The sequence below is a fragment of the Bubalus bubalis genome, chromosome 14 (genome assembly GCF_019923935.1).
Source record: "Bubalus bubalis isolate 160015118507 breed Murrah chromosome 14, NDDB_SH_1, whole genome shotgun sequence".
NCBI lineage: Eukaryota > Metazoa > Chordata > Mammalia > Artiodactyla > Bovidae > Bubalus > Bubalus bubalis.
Genome location: NC_059170.1, coordinates 30,251,628 through 30,271,849, shown reverse-complemented (window position 1 = coordinate 30,271,849; position 20,222 = coordinate 30,251,628). Strand labels below are relative to the sequence as shown.

Here is a 20,222-nt window from a genome sequence, read left to right as displayed (position 1 = left end):
TGTGAATCTGGGTTTCTTGTAGGCCTATGTCTGTGTCTCTATGGATTTAATAACAGTTAAGAAGCTAAGCCGGAGAAGGCAATGGCACCCCACTCCAGTACTCTTGCCTGGAAAATCCCATGGACGGAGGAGCCTGGAAGGCTGCAGTCCATGGGGTCGCTGAGGGTCGGACACTACTGAGTGACTTCACTTTCACTTTTCACTTTCATGCATTGGAGAAGAAGATGGCAACCCACTCCAGTGTTCTTGCCTGGAGAATCCCAGGGATGGCGGAGCCTGGGGGCTGCCGTCTATGGGGTCGCACAGAGTCGAACACAACTGAAGCGACTTAGCGAAGAAGCTAAGCACCTGTGGTTTCTCAGCACTCAGTGATCTTTCTTTTCAACCCAAAACTAACCCAAAAGAGAAACCCGACTCAAAAAGATACCCGTTTGCACCCTTCCTTTGAAATTCAGGGATTGATATATTAGTCCTATTGGCATTTTTGTGGGAAGAATAACTACCTGAAAGACAGTTCTGAACATAAACAGAGTCCGGGTTAAAGATAGACATGTATTTGTTTAGTTTTGTGAAGCATCTTGTTTTACTCCCAGCAAAAACACTTCCAGCACCTGATTTAACTCTCACTGAAGCCTGGGCAGGATAATGCCAGCTGCCCTCTTTCATAGACAAGGAGCTAGAAGGTGCCACAACCACCCCTCTCATCCGCTGGCCACCCTGCTTCAGCTTCTGTGTGGTCGCTGTGATCCTGCTTCCCTGCATTCCCTTCTGTAAATGCATTTTCTGAAGTTAGTTAGGTTTTCCAGGTGAGCCCAGTCAGGAATAGTTAATAAAAAGAGTGAGCCCCAAAAGTACTTTTGTGCCTGTGCCCAAATTGGTGGGAAATCACCTGGCAGAGGAAAGAAGGTGGACTCTGAACTCAGGTCTGGAATTCCAGTCAGCCCTGCCCCTGATTCAAAGTCAGCCCTGGGAACCTGTAGGTCTCCCCGTAACATGACTATGGTAACACTGCCCTCTCAGAATTATTTGAAGAATTTAAAAATAATATATTTGCAAATTCTTAACATTGTCACAAGTTTTTTGTTAGTGATGAAAATCACAATCATGTTCATTGTTAAGCCCTCCCCGCCCATGGTATCTGGCCCTACGGTGAGGGCTACGCCTGAGCAGACAGTGAGCTTCACCTGCAAATCTCACGGTTTCTCCCCCAGAAACATCTCCCTATATGGTTCAAAAATGGCAACAGACCAGTATGGATCCAGAGGGAGACAGCATTTCCTACAGCATCTCCAGCACAACCAAGGTGCTGCTGGCCACGGGAGATGTTCACTCCCAGGTCATCTGCGAGGTGGCCCGCGTCACCCTGCAGGGGGGCCCTCCTCTCCATGGGACTGCCAACTTGTCAGAGACCATCTGAGGTAGATGCCCCTCATGTCAACTCAAGCCCTCACCTGCCCCCAAGGCCCTAACTAGCTCCTCCCGCCTGCTTTTTGCTCCATGCCTTGAATTACCTGGAATCTACTTCCTAACATTCCTGCCCAACACCAGGCTTCTAGTTGAGCTATTCACTCACTTCTATGGACACCTGTGCCAAACACGATGCTAAATAGTTTTCTTTGCTTTATCAATGTCTTCTCCAATTACTGAGCACCTACTATAAGCCATGGAGAAGGAAATGGCAACCTGCTCCAGTGTTCTTGCCTGGAGAGTCCTATAGACAGAGAAGTCTCGAGGGCTGCAGTCCATGGGGTCACAAGGAGTTGGACACGACTGAGTGACTAGGCAACACTATAAGCCGGGCCCTTATGTGTCTAGGGGTTTCATTTATTTTGCTGCAGTTATTATGTGCCTACTGTATGATAGGGACTGATCTTGCTGATTGCAAACATTATAACCCTAATAGGAGCTATCAGTTTTTGAGCACCTACTGTGTGCCCTGCACTGTGCTTAGTGATTTCATTCCTATGCGGAGAGACCCTTTGAGCACTTGCTGCCCGCCTGGCTCCGACCTGGGTGCGGTGACCTGCCCCATATTGTCAGAGCTTCTTCTCTGCGCTCTTTCAGTTTTACCCACCTTGGAGCTTACACAACAGCCCATGGGGAACCAGGTGAATATCAGCACCTGCCAGGTGAACAAGTTCTACCCCAGAGACTTGCAGCTGACCTGGTTGGAGAATGGAATCATATTCTGAACAGAAGTGACCTTGACCCTCATAGAAAATAAGAATGGAACCTTTAACTGGACGAGCTGGCTCCTGGTGAACTCCTCTGCCCACAGGGAGGCTGTGGTGCTCACCACAGTATGACGGGCAGCCAGCGGTCACCAAAAATCATACCCTGGAGGTCTCTGCTCATCAGAAGGACCAGGGCACCCACAAACTCCCTGGTGAGGACTCCACTCCAACTGACCCAATTCTTTATTTGTTTTTATATAATGAAGGGAGTAGTACTTCATGCTTTTTATCGAACAATCTAGAAGTCAATAGATATAAACTAGAACTTTAAAGTGAGTTCCCTCCTGACCACTGGTAAGAGTATGGTATATTCTTTATAGATCCTTTGACATAAGTATCCATGACATTAAGAAAGAGAGGAAGGAGGAATATCATCCTGTTCAGTGTCCTGCCTCTTTCTTTCTACAAATAACTGTTTCTGTGTTCACCATTTCACGTCTGCCCACTTGCCACCTCCTTATACTTTCTAACCTCTGCCTGGTCTCTCTTCAGCCTAGACTTTTCCATCCATATCAGGAACATCACACCAGTAAATGTCTGTACTTACTACTCTGTGAAATTCTGGAAGGGGAGCCGTGAGGACATGAAGTTAGAGTTGCACCAGGCACCCAGGTGACCATGAGTGGTCACTGCATGGGCTCCTTTGTCCTTTGATTTGTGACAGTGGACCAGAAATGATCGCAATCGCTCACTGCACATCAACTAAATGCAACTGTCAGTTCATCTCCTTTTCTGCTTCAGCCACCCAGAGGACTTTGAGTTTACAGAGGGGACTCAGGGAGCAGTGGGCATGGGGGTCGGTCTTGTGTTGTTGAAGATGTGTTGCCTTTAGTCCAGGTCATTGGGCTAAAGTAATCAAGGTGAATGGGTTACCGAGGACAGGAACCCCAAGCCTGCACAAGAGATACATGCTAATTACAGACGTGTTCTCCCACAGCTTGGACTTGTTCCAATGACAGTACCCCCCCCTTTATATAAATAAAACATCTTGTAAACTGTCATATAACATCAAGAGAGGGCCAAGTCAGGTTTCCAGGAATCTTTCTCCAGAAGATCTTTCAAAGGCCCACATTTCTTCCAACATGCCTATGGTATTATCCTCACCTACTGGGTCGATGCTGGGTCACTGAGCGTCCATGTCCCTGCCTGCTGGAAGAATTAAGAGAGGAAAGGGACAACAAACAACTTCCTTTAAACTAGTGATATAGAGAAGTTGCATAATTGTGTCCACAACTTACGTGTGTCAATGGTGTCTGCAATTGTGTGGTCTTATCGTTAGGGACATTATTTTCTATAAAACTAATACCAGTGCACACTTAATATAATCAATACTAATCCCCAATATAATTTAAAGTGGAATATAAATTCAGACTTTTCAAAATATCTTTTATAATTATTTTTTGTTCACCAAAATTGTTTTTAATTCATCTGTAAGTTTTTGACAAAATTTTCCCGTGACACCATGTGGGTCATGAGAATCTTTTTTTTTTTTTAATTTGAAGCAAAATTTCCAATGTTTAAGACTATTCAGAACATTCATTTCATATTGTGTGAGCTGTGGTAGGCTGTGCTTTTTGAGTTATTTCTTCCATTGTCTCTGAGTTTTCAAATTGCTGTCTGTACAGTTGTTCGTAAAATTCTCTTATTATCCACTGATATCTGCAGAGTCTGTACTAATGTCTTCCATTTCCATTCCTGTTATTGGAAATGTGTCATTCCTCCTTTTTTATTTATTTATTAGAAGCATTTCATTTTAATGGTGTTTTGAAAGAACACACTCTTTATTTCAGTTATTTTCTCTATTGTTTTGTTTTAAGTTTCATTGATTTTTCTTTTATGTTTTTTATTTCATTTATTTTTCTTATTTCTGTATTATTTCCTCTCTTCCTTTTGCTTTAGGTTATCTTGCTCCTCATTTTCTAATTTCTTGAAGCAGAAGTTTAGATTATTGGTTTAGACTTTCTTTTTGTCTAGTGCCACATCTGGGTCTTTTTTTGTGCTAGGGAATTAGGAGAGCAGACCTGGGTGGCTGATTGCTGCATTCTTCCTCCAGTCCTCGGGTCTCCAGCCTGTTCACCTCTTCTTCCACCAGAGTTCTCCTATGCTTATCCTCTGTGTTATTTCTAGGGTTCAAGTTGTACTTAACAGGGAGTGTAGGAGAGAAGAGTTCATGCAATTTTGTCTACAATGGCTTGGAGATGCTTTCTAATCTTCCATCTCCTGCTTGGACTCAACCAGGGTTGGTACTTCTGGGCTCTCCCATCAAGGTTGCTAGTGTAGTAAGGCTGGAAGTGTTTTTTGAAACATTTAGGTTGGCAGGCTGAAGAGAAGCATAAAATGCTGATGTGACCCTTCCACCCAGACCCAAAGCCTACCCTGAGCATCTGAGGGCTCCAGCCATTGCATTCCTGGGTCCAGGGGTCTGGGGTGAGGATGCATATCTTATTGTTTGTTCTTACGGTACTGAGATGTCTTACAATATTTCTAGCCTCTCTTCTCTCAGTACAGCATAATATAACATTTAAAGGAGTTTTTGGTTAGTTGGTTTTCATAGAGAGAGAAAGGTTGTGAGTCCTCTCATTCTTTGGTTCTCTTTCATCTTTCAGGAACATAAATCCTGAAATCCCTCCCACTACGTTTTTCCTTTTTCCCATTTTCCTTTCACCATTCAATAGCCAAACAGTACTTGTTCCTTCTTTCCACCTAGAAGCTGGGGCTTCCCAGGTATCTCAGTGGGTAAAGCATCTGCCTGCCATGTAGGAGTCATAGGTGTCATAGTTAGATTCCCGGGTCAGGAAGAGCCCCTGGAAGAGGGCACGGCAACCCACTCCAGTATTCTTGCCTGGAGAATCTCATGGTCAGAGGAGGCTGGCAGGGGTCACATGTGTCCATGGGAGCACAAAGAGTCGGACATGACTGAAGCAACTGAGCATGCACGCATGAACATGCAGAAGTTAAGCATTTTAAATTGTGCCTGTCCATTTATTCACATCTCTCCTTGAATTAGGTTCCTATAGTCACTGTAAGTAGTTACCATGTTCAGTGATTTAATACAAGTGTATTAATACATATATACACACACACACACACACACACAAATATGCTTAATATAGTTGTAGAGGTCAGACATCTACGATGGTGGCTGGGCTGTGTTCCCTCCAAAGGCTCTAGAGAATCCATTTTCTTGCCCTTTCCAGCTCCCAGAGGTGCCTACATTCCTTGGCAAAGGGCCCCACATCACGCTGACCTTTGCTTCTGACATCGCACCTCCTTCTCTGACTCTCCTGCCTCCATCTTTTACTTGTAAGGATCTTTGTGATCACATGGGCTCTACTCAGAAAATCCAAGATAATGTGCCATCTTAAGATCTTTAACTTGATCACTACTGATCACCTCTTTTGACGCATATGGTAATCTACACACAGATATGGGGGATTGTGTGCCAACCATATTAAATCAAGAATAGGTTGAAACCCTTTCCTGTGATCTATGCACTGTTCTGCAGGACACTTTTTTTAATATTTTCAAAGTTTAGGCAAATTTAATATTCATGATGTTATTTTCAAATATCTAGATTCCTAACCTTATCAGACTTGACTATTTCTCCTGAAATTTTCCTAATAGCTGACAGGATGGGATTGCAGCCTAGTGAGAGACTGTGCACTAGGACTTGCTGAATTTTCTCTTGTCTTACAGTAATTTTCACTTCTGGAGTTTTCTCTTCAAGTTATAGGACCCTTGCAGCCTGAGAAAAGAGAGTATGAGATGAGGGATTCCTGTGTCCTAATGTCTGCCTCAAGCTTGAGGCCAGGCGGCAGGTCAAAGCCACAGAGTGTTGGTGGGCCCAGGCGGTCTCAGATGGAGTAAGTGGAGGCCCTGGGAATGGTTCCTCTGTGACCCTTCTAATCAATCCCCTTGTCGCCTGATTTCCAGGCCCAGAACAGTCTTCGCCTCTCCTGGCAGTTTTCCTCCTAGGCCCCAAGACTCTGCTATTGGTCGGTATCTCCATCATCCTAATCTGCAAGAAGTTTTGAGCATAAATGTAAGTTGGGGTGGGATGGAGGGCAGGACAAGTTCTATCCTAGAGCTTAGGGAGGCTACTCATAGACCACACAAGGTCAGGGTCCATGTGGAGTTAAGAGAAGGTGAAGTAGCTCCCTCAATCCCCTCAGGACACCCTGCTTCCCTCTCAGCGTTACCTGGTTCTCAGGAGGTGTGTGAGGTCCTAGAGGAGATGGGCTGGATCAGGGGTTTTCAAAGGGGGTCCACCAAGTCTTAGGGGTTCTGTAGAGGAAGTGGGCAGAGGGTGCTGAATGAGGAAGACCTGAGTGGGTGGTTCGCTTAAAATCTGGGACTTCCTGGGGCAAAAGAAATCCATATTTTAGGGCAATGTTGAGAAGTTTGGATCAGCTGTTCCAAGGGGTGTCTTGCTCTGATCCTCTGTGTAACAGTAGAAAGGCTTAGGAAGGAGCGCCAGGGGCACAGGATCTGGGGAGGAGGGAAGGAGGCTGAGTGGATAAAGTTCTCTCTCAGGAGCTGCCCATCCTCTCAGGACAGTTATCCTAGGAGGAGAACACCCGGGTACATCGGAGGGATTCATGAAATGTTTCTTGAGTGATGAGCACATAACTATGATATTTTCCCACAACTCCATCCTTCCCGCCTGACTGGTGCCACCCTCTGTCTCTGCTGTCTCCTTCCCTCCCTGAAGGGCCCAGCCTTGGAGAAGAACCCAGCTAGAAGCTCCCACAACTTTGCTCCAAATGCCTCCCTTCCATGGAGACCTGCCTGCTCACATGTTCCTGAAGCCCTCAGAGCTGTGTCTTCATACTTGGTCCTGAGTGGGGATCATGGGAAGTAGTTCTGGGGACTGACTCATGACATATCCCTGGAATGTGAGAAATAAGTCAGATCAACACAGGTCAGGTTATCTCTCATCTGTAACCCTGGACTTGGCTCACACTAATGTTCTCTGCAGAGAAGTTATTCTGTCTTCTGTTTACCGGACTCCTCACCCTTTGAGTATAAATGATGCCCTATATTGGTTTTAAGAAAAATTATTATCCTTCCTTATTAGCTCAATAGCCTATTTTTCAAACCCAAAGAGTAGTGTTCCCTCCTCTCTCTGTGATGGAAAGAGTAGTCTTTCTATCATTTTGCATCCTTCCCAACCCTGTTGCTCATGTTAAATACACTATTTCCAGAAGCCTGGAGTCATCCTTGATTTCTCTTTCTTTTATATCACATATTCAGTTCTGTCTTTAAAGTGATTATGTCTAGTAGTGTGATGGTAAATCTTTAACAACTGACTGTTAAGAAAGAAAAAATAAGCCTGATTGGTAGTACATGTCAAATTCTTGATGTAAAATGTTTTCAATGTGGTCAATTTCAAGTTCACAACCATTTAGCAACTTAAATAATTCCTGAAAATGTAAATGTTGTCTCTCTTGAGCCAGTCCAAGCTTCTCACAGCTCACCACTGAACTCTCCATAATCTGCACACTCTCATCCCCATCACCACTCTTTGGTCCCAGACACCATCATCCCTTCCTGCACCACTGCTATAGAGGCTCTAACTGGCTTTCCTGTTTCAGGCACAGTGATTCTAGGACTGTCAGTCAAATCCTATCTCTACCCTCACCTTCTTCCTCCAACATGTCAGCTTGGCTCACTCTTTTCCTTCTTTGCAGTCTCTGCTCAAATTTACCAAGGCACCTTCCATATCAGATCAGATCAGTCACTCAGTCGTGTCCAACTCTTTGTGACCCCATGATTCGCAGCACGCCAGGCCTCCCTGTCCATCACCAACTCCCGGAGTTCACTCAGACTCACATCCATCGAGTCAGTGATGCCATCCAGCCGTCTCATCCTCTGTCGACCCCTTCTCTTCCTGCCCCCAATCCCTCCCAGCATCAGAGTCTTTTCCAATGAGTCAACTCTTCGCATGAGGTGGCCAAAGTACTGGAGTTTCAGCTTTAGCATCATTCCTTCCAAAGAAATCCCAGGGCTGATCTCCTTCAGAATGGACTGGTTGGATCTCCTTGCAGTCCAAGGGACTCTCAAGAGTCTTCTCCAACACCACAGTTCAAAAGCATCAATTCTTCGGCGCTCAGCCTTCTTCACAGTCCAACTCTCACATCCATACATGACCACAGGAAAAACCATGGCCTTGACTAGACGGACCTTTGTTGGCAAAGTAATGTCTCTGCTTTTGAATATGCTATCTAGGTTGGTCATAACTTTCCTTCCAAGGAGTAAGCATCTTTTAATTTCATGGCTGCAGTCACCATCTGTAGTGATTTTGGAGCCCAGAAAAATAAAGTCTGACACTGTTTCCACTGTTTCCCCATCTATTTCCCATGAAGTGATGGGACCGGATGCCATGATCTTCATTTTCTGAATGTTGAGCTTTAAGCCAACTTTTTCACTCTCCACTTTCACTTTCATCAAGAGGCTTTTGAGTTCCTCTTCCTTTCTGCCATAAGGGTGGTGTCATCTAACCACACTGTATAAAGTATCAGTTCCACTCTCACCATGGCATTCCATGAGCTCTTAACCTGGTTAGTTTGTTTCCTGAGCACTTATCACCATCTGACATAAAAGATAGGCAGCTCTCTCTTTGAATGGTAGAAAAGGACTATAAAAATTACTGTGTAAATGAAATCATGGAATCTGATCTCAGTAATGTTGGGATGAATAATGATTGTTTTGTGACTTTTAAAATTTGTTTTTAAAGCATTAGAAACTCTCTGATTGTCAGCAACTAACAATATATAGTTTGACAAAGTAGAAACATTGAGTATTAAATCAATTAATTTGCCTGCTTTCTTCTTCTTGTATAATTTACAATATAAGAGCATCTTTTTTCCAACTTGGTGAATTATGCTCCTTGGTAAGTTTGGATCAATTTCCAACATTTTGTGCTTGTACTCTCAAAGTTGTGAAATCTTTACAAAACTTCTTTTGATTTGAAATATTTGCTGCTGTCACATCCTCTGGGTCATTTTCACCCTTTTCTCACCACCAGTTTCCTCATTTATGTGGTAATTTGGCCTTCACTAAGTTCTTCTGACTGCATATCTAGAATCTTTCTTACAGTATTAAGTTACTACTCCCATGGTCAACTATTTTTTCTGTAATCCATTTGCATTCAATTTGAATATAACTTCTGGCATCATCACTTTTTATCTCTCCATTGTACTTTTATTTGTTGCCAATTCCCTTTCACAGTTATTCACCTTGTAAATGACATATGAGTTCATCACTGGGAGAATGGAGACAACACAACTACTTATTTTTCTGTCTATGCCAAAACAGAGTAAGAGTCACAGTGACCAATCCTGCAGACTTTTGAAGAATTAACAGGATTGGTTATTGATAATGATGAGCATCTGTTAGTACACAGTGATTTGTGGACTGAAGTGGAGTTAGCAGCAAAGTTGTACTTCATGCAATTGTTCACAGTAAATTTCCTCTGATAACTGAAATCTGAACCATGTGTTGAGGGTTGATGTTATTCAAACTAAACTAATGCACCACGCAACATGAACTCTGATGTATGTGTTGTCTCTTCCTCAAATAAGATGTCAGTTTTATGAGAATAGACTGAATCCTCAGTTGCCAGAACACTGACTGCCACATACCAGGCCATTAATGTTTAATAAATGAATGAATTCGTTTTTACTAAATGTTGGATTTCAAAATACAAATGATCTAATTCAGTCACCTGACTCTTTTTTTTTTAATTTTATTTTATTTCTAACTTTACAATATTGTATTGGTTTTGCCAAATATCGAAATGAATCTGCCACAGGTATACATGTGTTCCCCATCCTGAACCCTCCTCCCTCCTCCCTCCCCATACCATCCCTCTGGGTCCTCCCAGTGCACCAGCCGCAAGCATCCAGTATCGTGCATCGAACCTGGACTGGCAACTCATTCCATATATGATATTATACGTATTTCAATGCCATTCTCCCAAATCATCCCACCCTCTCCCTTTCCCACAGAGTCCAAAAGACTGTTCTATACATCAGCGTCTCTTTTGCTGTCTCGTACACAGGGTTATTGTTACCATCTTTCTAAATTCCATATATATGTGTTAGTATACTGTATTGGTGTTTTTCTTTCTGGCTTACTTCGCTCTGTATAATAGGCTCCAGTTTCATCCACCTCATTAGAACTGATTCAAATGTATTCTTTTTAATGGCTGAGTAATACTCCATTGTGTATATGTACCAAAGCTTTCTTATCCATTCATCTGCTAATGGACATCTAAGTTGCTTCCATGTCCTGGCTATTATAAACAGTGCTGCGATGAACATTGGGGTACACATGTCTCTTTCAATTCTGGTTTCCTCAGTGTGTATGCCCAGCAGTGGGATTGCTGGATCATAAGGCAGGTCTATTTCCAGTTTTTTAAGGAATCTCCACACTGTTCTCCATAGTGGCTGTACTAGTTTGCATTCCCACCAACAGTGTAAGTGGCTTCCCTTTTCTCCACACCCTCTCCAGCATTTATTGCTTGTAGACATTTGGATCGAAGCCATTCTGACTGGCGTGAAATGGTACCTCAGAGTGGTTTTGATTTGCATTTCTCTGATAATGAGTGATGTTGAGCATCTTTTCATGTGTTTTTTAGCCATCTGTATGTCTTCTTTGGAGAAATGTCTATTTAGTTCTTTGGCCCATTTTTTGATTGGGTCATTTTTCTGGAATTGAGCTGTAGGAGTTGCTTGTATATTTTTGAGATCAGTTGTTTGTCAGTTGCTTCATTTGCTATTATTTTCTCCCATTCTGAAGGCTGTCTTTTCACCTTGCTAATAGTTTCCTTTGTTGTGCAGAAGCTTTTAAATTTAATTAGGTCCCATTTGTTTATTTTTGCTTTTATTTCCAATATTCTGGGAAGTGGGTCATAGAGGATCCTGCTGTGATGTATGTCGGAGAGTGTAGTCACCTGACTCTTGTGTTCTAAAGTCCTTTCATTAAAGGCTAAACTCTCCTTTTTGTGTTTAGAAGTCCTACCAAAAATTCAGGATCCTTCAGAATATAAGGAAGTGAAAAGCCAAAAGAAAACAAAACCAAAATGCAAAAACTGACATTTACTAGAGTTTGTCAAAGGGGCTCAGGAAACAACTGAACGAGGCCCCAGTGGACAAAGCTGGAACAATTTGAGCAACAAATATATTAAGTATTGGATGTAATGTTTTTGTCACTTCAAAATTCATATTTAAAATGTTAATGCCCAATGTACCATGCTTCCGGTTGGTGCATTTGGAGCACAACTAGCTCACAAGGGAGCGTCTGTCATGAATGGGATTAGTACCTTCCAAAAGAGACCCACACGGCCTTCCTAGTTCTGTCTGTCATGTGAGGATACAATGAGAAATCTGCACTCCAAAAGAAGGATTTTGGATCAATCCAAAATTATGCTGCTACTATGATAGTGGAATTTGAGCCTCCAGAAATGTGAGCAATAAATTTCTGTTTTCTGTCACTCCATCTGTGATATTTTGTTATAGCAGCCAAAATAAGTTAGGATTACAACTTCAGATATCAAATAAATATCTGTGAGTCCATATTGATGTAAATAAATCTTTGAATATATTAATGAATGGAGCAGAATTTTTAAAAATCTTCTGTACAGCAAAGTCTTAAATAATTTATGTAGATACTTCACTCTAAAAAAGGGAAACCCAGTTTACCACTCCTGAGGTATGGGCTGCATGTGGTGACCCATTTTCAAAGAAGACAGAATGGAAGGAGGAAAATGGGTAACTTTACTGTGGGGAAATTTGACAAATACAAATTATCCAAGTCATTAAATGTTCTTCAACAATCAAAATCAATATCAATAGGCATAAATAATGTAGATCTGATGAAAATGGCACTTTTCCTCTGGGACTTTCTTCCCACAAAACCTATAACCATAGTTTAAGTATGAGAAAGGCATTAGAAAAGCTGTAGTAGAGGGACATCCTACAATAAATTTGAGAAGTATTTATCAGATCTGTCAAAAATCATCAAAAACAAGGAAAGTCAGGAAACATCATGGCTGAGAGGAACCCAAGGAGAAACATGACAAGTAAATGTGTGTGGTACACATCCTGTGTGATCCTACACAGAATTGTTGAAAAGACAAGGACTTTATGAAAAATGTAAGGAAGTCTGTTATGGCCCAAATGTTTGTGTCCCTCCAAAATTCGTTTGTTCAAATTTAATCCCTGATGTGATGGTGTTTGGAGGTGGGTCTTTGTGAAGGAGTTAAGTCTTGAGGGTGGAGCCCTTTCCTAGAATGTCATATATTTGGAATCATGCAACATGTAGATTTTTGCTTTCAGTTATTAAAAGCAATGTAATATTCCTCCACATCAGTTGAAGGATTGAGAGCTGATTTCATTTTAGTCAAGAATAATATTTGATTATCTGGATTCACCAATTTCTTTACCAACTCATCTAGGTGATTTTCAAGTTTTTGCAAGTATGAATAAAGCTGCTATGAACTTCAGGGAGAATATTTTCCAGGGCTCTTGCCTGATACCTCAAATATCCCTTGGATTGTAGGTGGCATGCTCCATCTGTCTCACAACATCTTCTTTCTGTGAATGCAGCTAAACTGTGCCTGAACTCCTGATTCACACACGTATGAAGTAATAGACTTGCGTCTTTAAGCTACTGTGTTTGTGGTAACATGTCATTAAGCAATAATGCATGCACTAAAACTGAAAAATCCATCAAGAGGAAGTCCTCCATAGTTTCATAGAACTCATCTGGCAAGCGCTCTGTGTATCTTCTGTGAACTTCATGCCAATGCTGCTTATGTACCACCCAATATCACATCCAAGAACAATTAACTACTAAGGAATAACATTTTGTTGGCTAGGGCTGAGCATTGATTAACATGAAACACTTTGATAGTTAAGAATTTTCAGTCTAAGAATCAGTTTTCACCCATTAGGAAAAATATCAATTTCATGGAGAAAAACAAATAATAACATTTATTTTGGTGAATTGGGATAAGTTGACTTTTGCACCATAGAAGAACTTGTGGAAAATGGGAGGTGGCTTTTTCTCCAGGTAACTCTCTGAATACTGTTTGTTTGTTAAGATCACATTGTACTTAGCCTGGGGCCTTGTCTCTGATTCCAAAACAGAAAAAAGAGTCTGACACAGACTCTATTTGACATTTCTTGTTTATTAGAAATGTATTTGTCCTCTTTGCAAGTATGTTTATTTAAGTGCCTGTTATGCTCCAGGCCATCCTTATATCCTAATGGAGAAGAGAGCTGCCATCTTCCTTTCTGTGCATTGGTTCCCTTCTTCTAACCCAGGTGGCAAGTACATTTATAATTTTTATACTTTGGTGCCAGTATATGTGGCTGAAAGAATGTGGAATGAAATCTCACCTTGATCTACACCAGAACTTCAAAACATCTTGAGCAAGACAAGGAACATGAGCAATGAGGTGACATTTCTTCCAAGAACTTCAGATAATGAGTTCCAGGTGAACCAGCCTGAGAGTTTAGTGTCAGTCAAGGCTGGAGATGCTGCAACCAGGGCTGCAACATGTCTTCTCAGCCCCTAGAAGGTCTTGTCTAGTGGTTCAGTTGGGACTGGGCCAGAATGATAACTAATTTATGATTTCAATGGAAGGCAATTCCCACAAGTATTCCAAGTGGAAAACACAATGACCAATCAATTAAATTGATTTCATCTGCATCGATGATGTGTCACATGGGATGTGACACCAAGACTGTGTGAGGTTAATGAAAGGGCATCCTGAGACATCCATATATCTTGTTCAGGTAACTAAGTGTTCACAAATGGTAGTGATAATCTGATAAACTACATCCCTTTGCTTGGTAAAAGTAAATTTTTTATGCAATATGCACTAAATCATTATCACACACTGGATATTTTGCTCCTTCATTCACAAACAACCCCAAAGGCTAGAATCCTGTTGATGGCCCTTCTGGTTATTCTTTCAAGAATCCTGTGTCCAATACTGTTTCAAGCCAGGTTGAGATGCTATGCCCTTCTGTGATGGCCAACTTAAGACATGGGACATTCCAATTAAAACCCAAACATAAGACATTGGGCATTCCCAATTAAAACCTGAATATGACATTGGACATTCCCAATTGAAAAAAAAAATAGACGTTGGAAAAAGGCAACTGAATGTGTGCACTGTAGGGTCCAAAAGGCTGGGAAACCGAGACCTGGATGGCTAACAAGTCATTCTAAAATGTGAAAGTGAAAGTCGCTCAGTAGTGTCCGACTCTTTGCGACCCCATGAGCTATATAGTCCATGGAATTCTCCATGCCAAAATACTGGAGTGGGTAGCCATTCCCTTCTCCAGGGGATCTTCCCAACCCAGGGAGCAAGCCTAGGTCTCCCACATTGCAGGCAGATTCATTACCAGCTTAGCCACCAGGAGAAGTCATTCTGAAGTTTTAGACAAATCTGGGCTCCAAAATATTTATTGCCTCTCCTATGACCTATTTCTTGACCCTGAATATCAGAAACAGATATTTGTAGCTACATTTTCACTTCTGGATTTAGGATGAAATCTCAACATGGGTGAAGTTTGCCCCTAGATTCCTAATATCAGCTGAGCCAAAGCAACAGAATCTGTAAGCAAGCAGAATCTCTTCCAGTCTGCAAATTCCACGCACCCATTTCCAACTGGAATGTAACTGGAGCCTGTGGCAGTTACCTGGAGGGCCACCACAATTCAGTGTGGGAGCTCATCCCCTGCACAGGAAGTCAATGAATGGGTATGTCCTCCTCCTATGGCCAGAATTCGCTCTGGGGAATCATGAGACTAGAAGGAGTGTGCCACTCAGTTCCAGATTTTGTTTACAAAATTCTTCCAGGAGAGGTTAAGTCAGTCTCTTGACCCTTGACCTTTCCCTGGTCTGCTCTGAGAATTGTACCCTAAGGTCTGTTGTTCTTTCATTCTATGGGCATAACCAGTGTTTCCTGCTCCTTGCCACCTTCTGATTTAATATTGTGAAATATATTGAGATGGGTGTGTTTCTCTGTTCTGAACACAAAGCCAGCAGAAGGAAGAATGTGAAAAATTAGAGCAGAGATAAACAAAAGCAATGAAAATCAAAAGAATGCAGTAAGAGAGGACGGGAGGAGGGGAAAGATACAAGAAACACAGAAAACAATCAACAAAAGGCCAATAGTAAGTCCTTCCCCATTAGTAGTTATTTTAAATGCAAATTGATTCAGTTCTTCAATACATCAATGTATAGACATAGAACCGGATCACCCAAACCTGCCTGCAATGTGGGAGACAGGGATCCCTGGGTCAGGAAGATCCCCTGGAGAAGGGAATGGCTACCCACTCCAGCATTCTTGCCTGGAGAATTCCAAGGACAGAGGAGCCTGGCAGGGCTACAATCCATGAGGTCGCAAAGAGTCGGACACAGCTAAGTGACTACTGCTTTCACTTCTTGCCCTGCTGCTGCTGCTAAGTCACTTCAGTCGTGTCCGACTCTGTGCGACCCCATAGACAGCAGCCCACCAGGCTCCCCCATCCCTGGGATTTTCCAGGCAAAAACACTGGAGTGGGTTGCCATTTCCTTCTCCAATGCATGAAAGTGAAAAGTGAAAGTAAAGTCGCTCAGTCGTGGGGTGCCATCAACTTCTCCGACTTCTTGCCCTATTAGTACTTATTTTAATTGTAAATTGATTCAGTTCCCCAATACATTAATACATAGACATAGATTGACTAAATGGGGGAAAAGCAACCAGGATACAAGCGCATGGTATCTGTGAGTCTAAATTTAGATCTATGAACATACATAGTCTGAAAGTGAAAGAAAAGAATTTTTGCTCCATAAAAATAGTAACAAAAATAAAGCAGGGGGTAGAACTATCCCAGTAGTAGATAAAATAGAATTGAGCTTAAAAACCTGATACAAGAGTCATTATGTACTGTCAATAGATCAATTCTACCAAGAAAATATTATTAATGGTTGTACATCAAATGTCAGTCCTCTACATATAAGAAGCAAACTTTGCCAGAATGGAAGGGAGAACTAAACAGAAATAAAACACTAGAAAGAGATTTTAATACCTCATTTTCCATAATAAATGAAAAACCAGAATGAATATTAATAAGGACAGAGGACTTGAATAACACTATAGAATAATTGGCTTCCCAAGTGATGCAGTGTTAAAGAATCCACCTGCCAGGGCAAGAGACACAAGAGATGTGGGTTCAATCCTTGGGTCAGGAAGATCCCCTTGAGTAGGAAATGGTAACACATTCCAGTATTTTTGCCTAGAGAATTCCATGGACAGAGGAGCCTGGTAGGCTACAGTCCATAGGATCACAAAGTGCTGGATATAACTGAGCACACACACACACTAGATTAATTGGACATCACAGGCATGTTCAGGACATTCCACCAAATAACAGCCGAATATACATTCTTCTCAAGTGCACATGGAATATCCTCCAGGATAGACCATGTGGTAAGCAACAAAATAAGTCTCAACAAATTTTAAAATATTGTAATTACAGAAAGCATCTTCTCTGATTACAATTGAATGAAATTACAAATCAATAGCAGAAGAAGAACATGAAAACAAAGATATTTGGAAATTAAACATACAACCAATATAAGAAAGAAGAAATCATCAGGAAACTTAGATAATACTTTGAGATAAATAAAAACAAAAACACAACTTACCCCCTTACCAAAAATTATGGATACAGAAAGCAAGGCTCTAATACTCCTACCTGTATTTAATTAACAATGTTTAGCTCTATTTGCCTTACTTTGAAACATCAAAGAAAAAAGGTTTTCTTTAATTTTTTTAAAAGGTAACGTTATTGAGAGTGAGAGAACTTGTGACCAGTTCCTGGGAAAAGAAGACACAGAGGGCAGGCAGCCAGGGGTAATTTCAGTGGATGTTTCTTTCTGTTTTTTTGTTTAACTGTCCCCACCCCAAAGATCAGTACCAAACCTTCTGGGATGCAAATCCAGGTGAACCAGAGAATCTCTGGTGCCATGTGCACTACTTCTTTTTTTCAGTGTGTCCAATAATCTTTGCTGGTATTACTAGATCCATAATTTATTTTTAAACTTTTATTGGAGTGTAGTTGATCTTCAATGCTGTATTAGTTTCAGGTGTACAGCAAAGTGGTTCAGTTATACATATACACGTATTCATTCCTTTCAGATTCTCTTCTAGTATAAATTATAACAAAATATTTAGTAGAGCTCCCTTTGCTATATAGTAAGTCCTTGTTGGTTATCTGTCTTATGTAGAGTAGTGTGTGTTAATCCTTAGCTCCTGATTTATCCTTTCCTCTAGGTTTCCCCTTTGGTTAGCGTAAGTTTGTTTTTGATACCGGTAATTAAAAGACGCTTACTCCTTGGAAGGAAAGTTATGACCAACCTAGATAGGATATTAAAAAGCAGAGAAAGGTCCGTCTAGTCAAGGCTATGGTTTTTTCAGTGGTCATGTATGGATGTGAGAGTTGGACTGTGAAGAAAGCTGAGCGCCGAAGAATTGATGCTTTTGAACTGTGGTGTTGGAGAAGACTCTTGAGAGTCCCTTGGACTGCTAGGAGATCCAACCAGTCCATCCTAAAAGAGATCAGTTCTGGGTGTTCTTTGGAAGGACTGATGCTAAAGCTGAAACTCCAATACTTTGGCCACCTCATGTGAAGAGTTGACTCATTGGAAAAGACCCTGATGCTGGGAGGGATTGGGGGCAGGAGGAGAAGGGGACGACAGAGGATGAGATGGCTGGATGGCATCACCGACTCGATGGACATGAGTTTGAGTGAACTCCGGGAGATGGTGATGGACAGGGAGGCCTGGCATGCTGTGATTCGTGGGGTCACAAAGAGTCAGACACGACTGAGTGACTGAACTGAACTGAACTGAAGTTCATTTGTTCTGAAGATAAGTTCATTTGTAATGAGGCTCCACATATGAATGATATCATATGATATTTGTCTTTCTCCATCTGACTTACTTCACTAGGTGTGATAACCTCTAGGTCCATCTATGTTGCTGCAAATGGCATTATTTTTTTTTTTTTTTTTTTTGTAGTTGACTAGTATTTCATCGCATGTATGTACCACATCTTATCCATTTCTCTGCTGATAGACATTTAGGTTGCTTCCATGTCCTGGCTATCATAAATAGTGCTTCAGTAAACTTTGGGGTGCTTGTATCTTTTTGAATTATGCTTCTCTCCAGATGTATCCCCAGGAGTGGGATTTCTGGATCATATGATACTTTTATTTTTAGTCATTTCAGGAACCTCTATACTCTTCTCCTTAGTGGCTGTACCCATGTGAGCCACTTCTATCCCACCCACCTGCACCTCGTTGGGTTGGAGGTGCAAGACCTTTAGAGTTTCCCCAAGTAACTAGAAATCCAAATGGACTTTCTCTCTGGAGCACACCTGGAAGGCAGAGTCCATGCTGTATGGGAGTGAGTTGCCTGCTGGGTGGTCCAGAATGAGCAGCTCCCAGTCCAGGCCAACATCACCCTTCAGGCTCAGGTGCCTAGACTGGGGGAAGGTGGGTACAGTCTCTCGCCAACCCCTCTGGGTAGCATGGCTGATGATATCAGGTGTGAAGACACCTGCCATCTGCCTGGGGTGCAGACAACAGTAGGTGAGGGACTCAGGGCAGCAGATGATGAGGTTAAGGAAGGGAGGACACTCTGGGCTGATGATCAAAGTCTCAGGCACTCATCCTCAAATTTCACTTCTCCATCCTCCATATCCTCCTCAAGTAGGAGTCGGACTTCTGTCCCCAATTCCATTCACTCTTCTGGTTGAAAATTCTCTGTGTTTCTCTGTCTCTCTTGACTGCAGTAAACAATAGACACTAAGGCCAGCTGTGCCCCCAGATTCCTCCCAGGAAGGCTTTAATCAATACTGGTTCTGCTGGAAGTTATTGGAAGTCAATTTTAAAGAGAGGCCAGGATTCTTGACTGGCTTAGCTGGGAAACAGGGAGACGCAGGTGTGAAATTCTCATTCTCAGGTGTGTGTGTCTCTCTTTTCCTCTCCTTTGTCACCTCAACTCCTCCTGCTCGTTCTTCATCTTTCCTCCCAACCGAATCCTCTTTCTCCTCCTCATTATTTCACCCTGTGCAGTCTCAGGTGACCTTCTCCACAAGGAAGAGCTGCCTGCTAGCAGCTCAGACCAGAGGAAGGATGACTTTGTAAGTCGGCTTGGGAGAGGGCTTCCTTGGTGGCTCAGCAGTAAAAAATCTGCCTGTAATGCAGGAGATGTGGGTTTGATCCTTGGGTCAGGAAATTCCCCTGGAGGAGGGTAGGGCAACCCACTCTAGTACTTTTACCTGGAGAATCCCATGGACTGAGGAGCCTGGGAGACTACAGTCCATAGCGTTGCAAAGAGTTGGACACGACTGAAGAGACTGAGCACGCACGCATGTGGCTTGGGAGAATGAATGACTGGGAATGAGGGCAGGGGATTGTGGGGAGTGGGAAAAGATGGAGAAAAGTTAGGTTCAGGATTAGGGTTAACCAGTTCCAGGCCAAGCAAAGATAAAGGAGAGTAGGGAAGGAAAACTCCTTATAGGCAATGAAAACTTCTCTGCCTGCAGCATGTATGACAGCCCAAGCAACCACTAGCAAAAAATGTGTAAGGGATGCTAGGCCGCAGATCCACACATCTTCACGATAGGGACACTGACCTTGCATTCCATCTCTCCCCGAATGCACTGGCCTTTCCTGCCTGCTCTAGAAATATGCAGGGGGAATGACTCCACTACCTCTCAACTCTCAATGACATATTTTTTAATCCAGCAGAAATAAGAAAAGTGTATGAACATATAATACATTTATAAAGTGAAATACAGAGATCTGGCTGAAAAAACTCCAAACTGTTAACTTCGGATTAGAAGCAAGGTACATTATTTCTTTCTTGACTCACCTTCAGTATTTCCTCTGTCTTATTTTTCTCCTTTGCCTGCATACA

At 42.2% G+C, this 20,222-nt stretch overlaps 1 protein-coding gene across 1 annotated transcript in view; it reads left to right on the top strand.

Moving 5' to 3' along the window:
• LOC102408791 (basement membrane-specific heparan sulfate proteoglycan core protein) overlaps positions 1 to 20,222 on the top strand; it is a 129,168-nt gene that overhangs the window by 60,084 nt on the left and 48,862 nt on the right.